This window comes from Myripristis murdjan, chromosome 1 (assembly GCF_902150065.1).
Source record: "Myripristis murdjan chromosome 1, fMyrMur1.1, whole genome shotgun sequence".
Lineage (NCBI taxonomy): Eukaryota > Metazoa > Chordata > Actinopteri > Holocentriformes > Holocentridae > Myripristis > Myripristis murdjan.
In genome coordinates, this window is record NC_043980.1 from 14,032,797 (window position 1) to 14,046,612 (window position 13,816).

The 13,816-nt window shown below is 42.4% G+C and overlaps 1 protein-coding gene across 2 annotated transcripts in view; it reads left to right on the forward strand.

Annotated features, from left to right (window-relative positions):
• The first annotated feature begins 2,208 nt into the window (after nt 1-2,208).
• The window catches only part of evi5l (ecotropic viral integration site 5 like), a 43,904-nt gene continuing 32,296 nt past the window's right edge, over nt 2,209-13,816 (forward strand). For both annotated transcript variants that reach the window (XM_030050697.1, XM_030050706.1), the window contains exon 1: nt 2,209-2,568. The gene's annotated coding sequence lies outside the window, so the exon portion shown is untranslated. The remainder of the gene's footprint in view (nt 2,569-13,816) is intronic.

A 13,816-nucleotide genomic window follows, 5' to 3' on the forward strand; every position in this document is an offset into this window, starting at 1 on the left:
ACTGTGGGTCAAACAGGCTGACCTTTACTGTATTTCACAGCCGGCTCACATTTTAAAATAGAGTTGGGACATTCTCACAGATACTCATTAATTAAGCCTGGTCGCACATTAGCTGAAATTATTTTCTCTTTTTGGAGACCTCTCTCAGTTTCTCATTTTATACTTAGCACATCAGTGCTCTTATCTGCAATGTGACTTCTCTTCTCCCAGCCACATTTAGATCTACTTAAAAAATGCAGCAAAATTTTCATCTTCTTTAAAAAAGGTCAAGTTAAGTACTTTATACTGGAAGTAAAAGAGACATTTTTTTTTTTTTACAAATCTATTTATAGCTATTGATTACCAACAGTGGTTTAGGCCTTTCAACACAAACTCAGTGTGCCTAACTTCAATATTTCTACTACAAATGCAACATTATCATCATAAACTGCTGCAATCCCTGCAAGAGACAAGAGATACAATTCACCTGTGCATTGAACAAGATCATCCAAAGCCCATCTCAGGACATTTTTTTTTTTTTTTTTTGTCTATAGAGTTTAGACAAAGCATGCACTACCAACACAGCTTATGTTTGTTAAAACACTAAAACCTCAATTAAATCAATATGAAAACTAAGCTAAGCATAACATTCATCTAAAAACAAGACATAAAACCAAACTAGACATGGTGAATGATTTCTGAAAATAAAATGTATTTGAACCAAAATGGAAGTTCAAGTTGCAAGTAAAATAAAACCTAAAGGTTTAGGATAAGATACAGTTTGGTCTTATAAAGCCATGAGGATGCAAAAGAGGTACAATTTTGTGTCTGACCCTCTTAACTGCACAGATCCTTCTCACACCTTGAGGACACTGGGAGCAATTTGAGGCTCATTTTTCTCCTAGTGCCCTGGTGCCAGCCATCACTGCTCAGGGGGAAGACAAAAAGACAAATGTACAAATAGGGCCAAAGCCGTCTTCATTTGCTGAGGAAGCTGGGGTCCTTTGGAGTGTGCAGGACACTGTTAAGAACATTTTATGACACTGTGGTGGCATCTTCTTTTTTTCCATGCAGTGGTCTGCTGGGGAGGTGGAAGTTTAGAGCGGGACAGGAAAAAACGCAGTGGTTAAGAGAGTCAGAGCTCTGTTCTGGACTGTCCTCTCGCTCCCACAGAGGAGGTGGATGAGAGGAGGATGTTAGCCAAGCTGATGTCAATCTCAGACAACGCCTTTCACCCCCTACATGGGACTGTGGCAGCCTGCAGTCTCACTGAAGTCGACTGCTACACCCACAGTGAGAGAAGCAGCGCTACAGCAGCTCCTTCATTCTGACAGCCATCAGACTTTTCAGCAGCAATATAATGTAACACTGATGTTGTCTCTGGCACCGTCACCTACCACTCACAACATCACAGATACAAAGAATCATTTATCTCTGGTTACATGTCTTATTATGTATTCACTTGTCACTATTTGCAGGTTTTTTAGGCTCACATTCACGATTTGCTGCACCGGTGTGCAAGACTTCATACTGTTTCTCTTTGCAGCAATCATATCTCTGTGCAGCTACCCTAATTTATGGTGTAATGTACAATGCTACTGGTTTGTAGTGCAATATTTTGTAGTATATACACAATGTTTATATTAACATTGCAGGGTCATATTTGCATTCTTGTATAATGTGGATGGTGCTTATAGTGCATATGATGTATATAGCGTGCATATTTTTTATTTATCATTTAATTTATTATTTTTTTTAATGCTTTATCACCCAATCAATCCGTTTCTCTCTGTTCTCCTCTATTTCTTGTGCGACATTGCAAGGTGTTACCCTGTGGGGATCAATAAAGTTTAAATTATTCTAATCTTATTTCAGGAAAAAAAACAAATAGCTGGATTGTAATACTGGGCTGCAGTTACAGTAACTAAAACCGACAAATTACCTGTGACATTCATGTAACATAATTGATGATTTAGGTGTCTGTAGGTCAGCTACTGTAAATCCAATAGAAAGGCCCTCACCACTGTATGACACCTGCGGGGCCCGCCTTCCCGCAGAATAAATCTAAACGCCGATTGGCTCGCCTTCTTGTCTTTCGGAACGGGTCCGGCAGTCGGGTGTCTCATTGGTTAAGGACCCTGCCAATCACCTCACATTCTGGCCCGTGATTGGTGCGCCCCACCTCGTGCCGAACAGAATGCAAAGAACGCCATTCTGTATGATTTTTTCCGCCGATGATTGATACCGCCATCCATAGATCCGCTTGACAATTGATGCGCTCGTCTTGCGGCCGTCATGGTCATCCTGTCACGTCGTTCAGGGAAGATTTTGCCTCTCGGATTTCGCTAATTTCCACTCGTCTCCCGTCCGTCCACCCGCAGCCGCCGTCGGGCCAGCTGTTCGACGCGCTTCCTCCGGCTGAGCACAGCAGCAGAGGCGATGGCATTGCGTTGGACGGCGTCTGTGTTTCTGTGTTGCGGGGTCTGTTCAGATCTGTATTAGCCGACTCTCTGTATTTTCGACATTTACGGCGGATTGGTCCTGGAGCGACAACTTACCCTCCGCTCTGATTATGGAAAGAGATTCCAGGTAAGCGGTATGGTTTTATTCATTTATGTATTTGGACTGTTACGGGGATTATAGTCGTTACATAAATAATATCGCATATTGGCTTTGGCGTTGCTGCTCCGGGTCCTCACAGGCGTATATGGGTTGTCTTTGCATCCAACGTGAGCGCTAAATAGGCCCGTCTAGGCAAAACAGTAGTCATCCTCAGCTCCATTGAAGCCCCATCAGCAGCAGCAGCAGCTTCATCCGCCTGGTCCAATTACCACAGTGTAAAATTCCGCTGTACAGCATGCCAAGAGAGACACGGCATGTCGACATGGCCCACTCATTTTGACAGCAGCCCGTAATCGTATTTATTTCCAGGGCATAGTGTGTCACATACACATCGTCTTCCCTGTGCGCCCGGCCTCATTTCACGGCGTTATACAATCATGTTGTTGAGAGGCACCGGGACATTTGGTGCAGGAAAAAAGGGGATGATGTGTCATTTTGGCCACAGATGTTGCAGCCTAGCCAGGAGTCAGCCAGTCGACTGCAGAGCATGTAGGCGGTGTTGTCCGGATAGCTCCAGTAATGAGCTGCTGTGTGTGGCCTGACTGGGACAGCAGGCCAGCATCCAAACACAAACAACCCCAGGCAATATGCTGCAAACTCACTGCACCTTTTGAATCTCAAGGCCACAACATGACAGGAGTCGCCTTTTTCTGTGCCATGGGTGTAAGGGTGATCTAAAGAAACCTGAAAAGATGCGGGTTTGATCATTGTAATAGCCAGTGTGTGCGTCTGTCAAGAGCCATGTGTCCTGCTGAAGTGTCTTTGAGCAAGACGCTGAACCCCTACCTGCTGGTGCTGCTGGTTTTCATCCCACCTGTCTATCTAACCAGGAACTCATTCACACAGTCTGAGATTCAAGGTGAATGCAGGTGTGACTGCAATCAAACATCTGGCAGGTTGGAAAACCTCCAGTAATTTAGATTTCGAGGACCCAGATTAAAATGGAGCGAGTTAATTCACTGTAATGTAATGCATGTTAGTACAGCGTAAAAAGGAGGCCATGCATGTATGAATTTTTACCTCCAAGTAGAGTCAAATTGGGGGAACTGATATAATTGTGAGCTATGGTGTGGTTTTTGAGGATTAGGCATACAGCTGACTAGTCACAAAATGGAAGAAATGCCCCAGGCCTCCATAGTTATCTTATTTCAGGGTGGGTTGGCCATTCAAGGAATTAATTATCTTACTCTGCTATAATTATGGTTTAAATGCCCCATGACTACAGACATGTACCACCACTGACTAATGGGTTCATCATATCTTTGTGAGAGATAAAAGTGAATGGTTCAGAGATTACTCTCACACTTATCTGTGAAATCCACTCACCACGCAGACAGCATCTAATACAATTCACTGTCAAGGAAACACGTATCTGATCCTCACGTCCTGGCGACCTTGTTTTTAAGTGCCGCATCTCAAAAAGCAGCCTCGAACATTGTTGCTCCATCAGATAGCACACACACACACACACACACACAGAAAGAACTGCAGAGTACATTAGGAACACACAAACACAAGCCAGCTCATCCTGGCTAACCTTTTCCTCAGCGGACACTGGTGCCGCTATCTCATTATGCACTGGAGATCTGTGTGAGAGTGTGGTAAAATAATAAGCCTCGGACTCTGTTGTTAGGATAAACAATCTTTCTGTTTTACATATACGTGTCGACGTGCATTTGTGTGTGTGTGTCTATGTGTGTGTGTGACTGTGGGTGTTTGTGCCTGCATTGCCTCCGGCGAGGACAGAGTTGTAGGAACAGAGCTAGATATCATCTGCCAGCCTTCTCCTCAATCCACACAGTATCACTGCCTGCTGCTGTCCAGGTTTCCTGTCGTCTGTCGGCCCAGCTCGCTGCCTGGTTGTTTAGTTGTAGCAAAGCCTGACTGTCACACTCACAGATGTCAGCTACAACTGGGAACTGTATTTCCAGACCCGAGCCAAGATCACAGTGGACTGCAACCGTGTTGATTTCCCTCACACCTCCTCTCAAATCTAGTGAAAAAGGAGCACCTTTAGTAATTTGTGCAAACGAGGGGGATTCTCCCTCCTGAGTCCCTCGGCTTAGACAGACCTCCACTGAGATCTGACATTCCCCCCGCTAGAGGCATAACACAGCAAACAGAGGCTGTGAGATGAATATCAAATGACAATCAAAGAGGAACATTGTGATTTTTGATTAACAGCAAATGAAACTGCAGTCCTAGAGTCAGTCCTAATCATTTCAAATGCTATGACAAATGTTCAGCATAATTAAATTCAGTAAAAGCAAACATCTCAACCTCTTTGTGATAATTTTCCTCAAAAACATCAACTATCTGAAAAGATGGATTAGATTTATATTGTTGTTCTGCAGTAGGCATCGTTTTGTTTCCTAAGAGCCCTCAATCCTTTAATGCTGCAGGCTGAGGTGGGAGTCTTCTGCATAATGTAAACCCAGTATTTATTCACTGATGAGGTTAATATGGCAGAGTCCTTGTCTTTCTCGGTGGCTGGCTGGATGTTTGATTCTGGCACAGTCAATAGATGAAGTGGTTCTCTTACTCAAAGTATAAAATAATAAAAACGATTATTTGTCTGGGCTGTAAAACCATGACTTTTCTCTTTTCGCTCGGCCTTGTGGGCGCCAGCCTGAACAATGGATGTCCTCTGCTAATTGGCCAAGTGACCCACCGAGTCTGTCTTTTTGAACGACTGGGCGATCAGTCGTGTCAGTCATACGCTTGCTTCATCAGTCTTGTCCACCTTTTTCAAACCGGAAAAACCACCATGGCGGCTCACTGTGAAGCTCTCCCTTATTTAAACTAAATTGTCCACTTACATGTATTTTTTTTTCCTAATTAATGCAACAGTTAGTCTGCACAGTTTACAAATGAAGATGCGTTTTGTTTAAGAGCAATTTTGAAAATAGAAATGCTAGTCACAAAACCATCAAAGAGTTCTTTAAAGCACACAAGCCTTACTAGATTCCTCTGATATGTTTTAATGCATTTAGATATGGGGAGCACACAAATAATTGGTATAGAACTGCAAAATTACTGTGTGCTGAGCAACACTGGAAAGCAAATTGAAAGCAGACAGGAAAACAATGAAATGACATAAAATTATTCAAAACCACATAAAACTGAAGAACTCGGTGTTGAGATAACATATAACCTGAATTATCCCTCTGCAGCAACAGCCCCATTATAAAATGACTATGTTTAATATTGTTATTTGTTATTATTGTTGGTATTATTGTTACTGTCTGTTTAAAACACCTTAGTGCCCCATCACAGCTTTGCATCACTCTGTCTAATGCCTCCCTGTCATTTAAAAAACTGAGTCACAACCTCGGGCCCAGCTAGGCTTATTATTAAATACCTAACAATAGTAAAAATCTGTCTCAGGGAGGGCTGGTTCCATGATATTAGCACTGTCCATGAAAACAGAATGAAATGATGATGTGGTATTAAAATGATTCAGTATTTCACAAGGTTGACTGGGGGAGAAAAAGAAAGACAGAACAGAAATATCCCTCTCTCTCCCAGGCTGTCAGTGTGTGTCCCAGTAACTGGCGCTGTGTTTGGTATGGGCACCAAGCGCAGGCGTGTGCACAGCGCTCCGCTTCATCTCCACTGCTGACACAGGAAAACAGGGAGCAGCTTGATGACCTGGCAGCCGCGGCTCAAGCTCACTACAACCGCAGCTACAACACAGCTCTCCTCTTTCTCGTTTTATTGTTCATGTTGGCTGCAGGTTTGTCACTTGATCTGCGCCGCCCCGCTTCTGCATTTGCCATCGACAGACCTGTGGGCTCACATTCAGAGCGCTGCATATCGAGTATACCTACATGCAAAATAATACACTTCTGAAAACGGAAGCAGAGCGGTACATGGACGGAAGCGTTTTGATTTTGTGGGGAGACCCCCCCAATCTCAGTTTCAGATAAAACCCATTTTGATCTTGGCATCTGAGCTGTAATCCGATGTTTGTCCTCGCCGTTATCATGTGATTCCTTTCTGTTCATTCACCCACAGGTAATTTGATCTGCGTCTTTGCCCAACATTGTTTTCTCCAAACTGAGACGGTTTTAATAAACAAGCCAGGTCAAATATTCCACCAGCATGTTGCATTAGTACCATTTTGTAGTCCCGTAGTCCTAATATGACTTCCATTACCAGGCTTTTTGTGGTTTCTTCAAAAGAAGCAAGTAATTACCGCAGTCCTCTTTAGAAAAAAAAAAAAAAAACAAGCTTAGATGCTGCTTGTTCATCTCTGAAAAGGTACAGCCATTTCGTCATCATAGTCATAGTATTGTTATGAACTTGGGGGAATGATTTACCATGGTGCGCCACTACAGGAGTATGATTAACAACACAGACGTGATACTGGATGGTTGACGAAGGCCGTTTTGAAACCCCTTCGTTAACAAAGATGCCTTCACGCACCCAACCTGTAACACGATGTACCGAGAGGTGTTGTGCTACTGGTTTAGGTGTGGCAGTGTCATGGGAGTAAAGTGAATTGGGGCAAAGAGTTGCTCGGCTCAAACTAATTCACCCTGCGCCATCCACAGATTGGTTGCTCTAGAAAACTGGTTCATCTTTTGTAGACGTCAGAGTGAAGAGGAATGTTGTTTCACAGCCATAAATCATGATTTTTTTTTTCTCCCCCTCCTCACTTATTCTCATTCAGAGTTCAAAACGGTCCACTTTTCCTACATCGCACATTCGATGAACACATGGCCAGCTCATTTCCAACAGTTTGATTACTCGCCGGAAAGGCTTGAAGTCATCATGAAAAATTAGAAAACAAGCTCAATTTAAAAAAAAAAAAAAAAAAAAATCACCAGCAGATATGATCCTTTAAGGCTCTGTTTGTGTGTTCGCAGTTTTTGATTATTTCACCACACAGCCATTTCTTCGGCAAACAACAGATGTTTGTAATCAGGCTGTGGATGATTTAACAGCAGCTACTGATCAGTGTGAATTCTAACGCTGGTAGGAAATACATGAAATGTCAAAGCAACATAATAAACACCACGGGAAAAGCAAAGTAAGTCACCGCTTTGGCATTCAGTTAAGCAGCAGGTATTTGTCTGTGATAATACCCAGTTGCTTGCTGCTTGCTGGCATGCTGATGTAATCCATTTTTTGAGATTAGTGATTAATGTGGGTATTAGTATGTTTTATCATGGTTCTTTTAGTTATTAGTTAATCTGCTGATTAGTGGATGGAAGTCCTCTACTGACCGTTCAGTGGGAGGTGAGGGCAAACCAGCAGCCTGTGCTTGAAAACGATGATAATTGATGGGGTTGTGGGAATTTCCTCTGGCCGTGGCATTCAGGAGAAACAAATCATCTGGAGAGGGATTGTAACTAAATTAAGAACCGGAAAGCATTAGTCATATACGGCAAATGTGGGCAGTGCGTTTAGGGAGCTCAGACTGTCTGGAAAACATACGTCGACAGTGTCACTTCGATTGCCCTACATGTGTCTCCTCTTCATTCAGGCTTAAAGTCAGAGCGCGTGTCCCCATCGGACGAATCCCAGAATACATCTGCCGTGCCGCGGAAAAAAAGCGAGGAATTTACCAATTACATGACAACGATGTGTGCGGTGCACTTGGTAAAGGAAGGTTGTTCGGAGAGCAGAATCCGGTAACGATGATGCCGGCTGACTTGGAAGGCTAACGTTCTCATTGACCAGAATTAATGGGACGGCTGATCCCAGCGCACAGAGAGATGAGCGTGAACCACAATGCCAACACACATTCAGTGAAGTATAACTCAAGGAAGTGTTGCATGGATGTTTGAAAGGTCTTTTGCTGTGCAGCACATGCGAGGTTTGTCTGTGTAATTTGCGAGTATGTCTCTTAGTGATGAATGTCTCTTACTGTAAACCGTCCGTGATAAAATAAAAAGGTTATTTGCGGTACGTGCTTTCTGGCTTCAGCCCAAGTCAGCATCAACCAGTCATTTCTTGCTGTTCTCCTTTGTCTGACTGTCTGATTGCAGAAGCCTAACTCACACTGCCATTATGTGTCTGCAGGCTCTCTTTGCTCATTACACGTGATGACACGGCCACTCATTAGCTACATGAGCTATGTTTTTAATCACCCGGCTTATTTCCTTCATTTAAATTCAGCGGCCATCAACATGGTTGTAAACATGCTCTATTGGGAGAAGCACTGTTGGTGTGTCTTTATTTACCCAAGAAGACCCTTCTGTAAATTGTACACTTACCACCTGTCACGGTTTTCCCAGGACAGTCCAGATTTTCATGGCACTCTCCTGCTGTTCTTCTGGAATTCAATATCTCCTGATTTTCTCCAATACCTTCATCATCAAATTTCACATTTTTCCATTTATCATATTTGTTACAAAGAGTGACACAGATCATCACTGTTGCTGCCAGTTAACCAATAAACTACACTGCACCAAAAAAAAAAAAAAATGTTTGTCTCCATGGTTACCTCATTCGCGTCCTCACTGACAGCACCATTAGGCCAGCTGCTTCCATTTTGCATGTTATTGTTGGTGATTCAGTATGTTATTTGATTTAAACTAAATAAGAATTAAGTTATGTTTAAGGTCATGGTAAGCTACAGATGGCAGCCTGAGATCCAAACAGGTCTTTCATTTGTTAACATCTGCTCTCATGCGCTATACACTTTGACCAGTTAAATGCACATCTGAGCTGAATTCCTTTCTTTTTTTATTGTTATTAATGGCCTATATAGTGAAATGATATATTATTTGTGAATTTGCATTTTTCAAATACAGAGAATAAAGAAAAGATGCAGTTTTTGTACTATGTTTCCATAGTAAAAAATCAACAAGAACAAAATTGTCCAGATCCAGTGTTCGATGAGAAAGGTGGTAACAGCAGACCAATAGCAGGTGCGGTCCAGAATAATAAGTTTGTGAACTGCAAAGGCCTGCAATTGATGGGAAAGGAAGACGTGAAAAGCATTAGGTACCTTTGGTGTGTTTCAAGGGCTGACATTTTGGTGATGTGTAGTTTTTTTCCACATTCTCCAAGAGCCCCCCACGCAAGTGTTTTATTTTTCAGAAATCAGCAACACTAACTTCAAATGGCTGCTTCACACGAACAATATTCATGTAACTAAGAGATTCACTGAAAAAAAAATCATCATGGATAAATTATCAACTACGATTCAACTTGGACGAGTGTTGCTTTGGTATTTGCTGCTTGTACACACACAGCGTCCACCTTGTCAGAGTGCAAGCTGGACAACAGCACTATACCTTTGCTACAAGTACTCGTGCCACTAAACGTCCCTCGTATGTCATCCATTGGAGAGTAAGTGACCAGAATTTGCCATACTGTCCGTGCCATGGGAAAGTCTCAGCAAAATGTAAAAAATAAAGGTTGATGAATCCCCCAACCCATGGTCTTTAAAAATCTCCCTTTTCCCGACTCTCAAGGTTGGCAAATATGATTTCACATGTCAACAAAGAGCATTGTTATTGTTTTAATGCAAACAGTTCATAGTGCTGGCCATTTAAGTTGTGATCTTCAGTATAAAACACGTTGAAATTATTTCATTTTGTGATTTTGAATTTTCATATTGTCCCATCTCTGCAATATCTGCAGTGCCACCGTGACACATTCCTGATTTGAGTATTGTTTTTGGCTAATTACACGATTCAGATTCAGGTTACAGATACTTCATATGGAGAGAGCTTTGAGTCACAGTATTAGAAGAATAAATCTCTCAGTTACAGTGGAACTCAGTGGGAGCAAAATGACGGCACCAGCAGCAGTCACACGGACAGTTGGTGCCGTTACGAGCGGTGTGGAAAAAAACCGTCCACGTGTCGGCGGCCAAGCAGAGAGGCAGACACGTATGAGATCATGAGCTGGAACAACAGGGAGGTTAGCATGCTACGGATTAACAGAGGGGTTGCTCTTGATGTCAGGGGCTGGGGGCCCTGAGGGGAAGACACAGACAGACAGAGGGGGGAGGAGAGCATGAGGGAGCGGGTGACACATCAGTAACGGTAGTGTCCTATAAGAAAAAAAAAACAGCCGATTTCTCTGTTTTTCTGTGAAATTCTCTTCCAAGTTGTCCCGTTTACAGAGCGCTCCAATGTGTCGTCACAAGGTCTGTCTTGGCCTCAGGGAAATGTTTTAACTCCCCAAACTGCATCATATTTTGCAGGAGAGAAAATATGGCTGGATCTGTTATTGGTGAAAGCTTTGAATGTGTTTAAAGGGAGCATTTGTTGGGTTTTTTTTGTTTGTCGGTCCCCCCTCCCTCCCCTCTGTTTTTTCCCTTTGTCAGTGCCCCAGGCAGGCTCAGGCTTCACGTCACCAAGCCCAGATTTGCCACCGTGAAAAGCTTTAGTCCAATCAGTGTTATTTTTGTGAATGAAACACGTTCCACAGATGAAATGGTGAAATGATGGGGGGAGGGAAGGGTGGGAGTATAAGGGAGGAGTAGTGGAGATGTTTGTGTGATGCAAGTGAAGGGTGGGGACGGGGGCCACTGATGTACAATAGTGCAGTCTGTTTGTTTGGACAGTGAGAGCTTGGAGAGGAAGCGTTCAGTCGCAGCCTTCACACAATACGATAATTGTGTGTAGTGATAGTGGTTAAGCAGAGGCCAAAACATACATACACACACTTAATACAGCCACACACACCGAGTTAACCCCACCAACAAAGAGCAGAAACTCAACAAAAACACATCAGCTATGACGAAACTACTAATTAATTTATAGCTGTGCGACAAACCAATACGCCTGAGTAATGATAATAATACATTTAATTTATAGGCGCCTTTCAAAAAGCTATTTTTCACAGTCCTGTATCAATTCTTTAGTCCCATGCATCCATATATATTGTTTTGTTCATTTTCATATGGTGTTATGACATCATTTTAGTGCACTGCGTAAGTGCATTATGCTAATTTGGTTTTCATAATTTGCAATGGGAATTTTGAATTAGATTGTTCTGAGTGAGTTTGTTACCCCATTCATCATATCATACAGTATGTAGTCCATTTTATTAGCCTACCCAGGTTGTATTTTAAGCTCTATTAACAATACATTTTCAGTCTTTCCATATTTCTATTCTCTCTCTCTCTCTCTCTCGCCATCTCTCTCCCTCTTGTTCTCTCTCACTCATTTATCTGCAGTCTCCCCCCAAGTGCACAGTGACATTACAGCCAGCTTGCTGCCTCATACCACACACACAGGAGCTGAGAAGTTGGCTGGTTTTCCTTTGTCAAAGACCTTCACTGTGTCCTACTGATAATGTGTATGTCCGTGTGTGTGTCTGTGTATGTCTGTGTGTGTGTGTGTGTGTGTGTGTGTGTGTGTATGTTAAATAGAGGCTGAGAGAAAAAAGAAGTCCCACATCAGTACCACTCTGCTTTAGTCCTGCATGACTCACAGCTTTTGGAGCGCGGCCTGCCTTCGGTGACACAGCTGAATGGCCCTCGGTGGTGGCGATTCTTCTCTAAGTGATGTCAGTGCAAATGAAGAGCCGTTTTCACAGGCTGATGTTTAGCGGGGTGATCCTAAAGCTCCCGCTGTTTTCCAAATGGCTTTCATTATCCAACTTTGCATTTCCTCCGGGCTTGTTTACATGATCTCTGTATGGAAAGTCTACATTCTGTCTGATCCCGTGGCGGAGTAGTGATGATGGCAGTTCTTTTTTTGAATGGAAGACAAGGATTGTGGCATCTGTGTGAAAGTTTTCACTAGATTTTTATTTAAAGTGAAGCTGCATTAGGCACGATTTCATCAAAGTCTTATCAGGGGAGGCTGCCAAAGAGAAAAACATCTCATCTCCACTAACTGAAGGGCTGTAGATTCACCCTGTTTGCCCAAATGAAGTCACTTGTCCACCCACGGGAATTGATGACTCAAAATCTTGAAAGCTTAATCCAGACTAAGCTGCAGTGAGTAGTGAAAGCAGGGCACCCCGACATTAGATTTTTTTTTTGCTTCTTGTTCCTTTGGTGGCTGGTCTAGAATCAGTTTATGTCAGCAGAAAGCAGCAGTAAACACAGGCATGCTATGGGCAGTTTATTGATGTCACGTTGCATGAAAAAAAAAAAAAACATCAGTTATGTCTTGCTGCAGTTTGGTGCCACCAGAGAGTCAAATTGCTTAGTCCAGCTTTAAATTTTCACAAGAATAGAATATTAACTTCTTTTCACTATTTTTAATGTTTTGAATAGGCAGGATTTGTAAACAAAACATAACCAAAAATAAAAAAAAAATAAAAAAGACAAGTACTGTGAAAGTACTATGCATATCATACATAGGGACAGAGAGAAATGTCTCACCTCAGACTGATCTGTTTGAATTTGCCTTTGGATAACCACAGTGCTGAGGCAATAGCACCCTGGGAACATACATACATGCATAATATTTCTGTAGCTTATATTCCAATGTAGCTCTATGGCCAGGCTTATCGCTATACCTAGGAAGACCACTGTAATGATTATTATTTTTTATTTATTTATTTATTTATTTATTTTTATAACTTGAACAGGCTAAATTTTGTGTGCTTGCTTCAGCATGAAAGCTGAGTGAAAGTGGAAGCGGAAAGCTGAAGGAAATTGCTGAAGTGATGCTTTAAATTGCTGAAGAAACAGCTGAAATGGAAAAGCGAGACTTGAGAGCTAAAAGAAATTGTTGAAGAAATGCTGAACAACCAGCTGTATCAACTGAAACGCATCGCTCTAAACAGTGCAGTTTAAGGGTCTGCAGGAATTAATAGTTGATGTAGAAGATGTGGAAGCATTTGATGATGGAGTAGTTGAAGCAGTAGTAGTAGAAGTAGTAACTCACATTCAGAGTAATCACAGCAATGTAAGTGTTGTGTTTTAGATTTAATGTTAGTATAGCAGCTGTAGAAGTAGTTCAGTTAGCTGAACATTACCAAAGCAAGCCATAGAATCACCACAACCACAGGAGCTTCTTCATCGTGCAATACTGTGCACAAAAAGTGAGGCTAAAATAAACCCAGTGCTTCTCAAGATAAGCTGCAAGTAGACAGACAAACATACACACAACAGACCGAACACATGATCTCCTCCAGGCTGCGGCCTAGGGGAGATAATAATGCTTGTGATTCTTGGGTGAGTTCCACCACTGGGATTGAGGTGATTACGTGATTGACATGGCAGACGCGTCACTGCTTCAGGCTCATGCATCTGTCAGATGATTTTTATCTAACAAGAAAAGGCAGACCT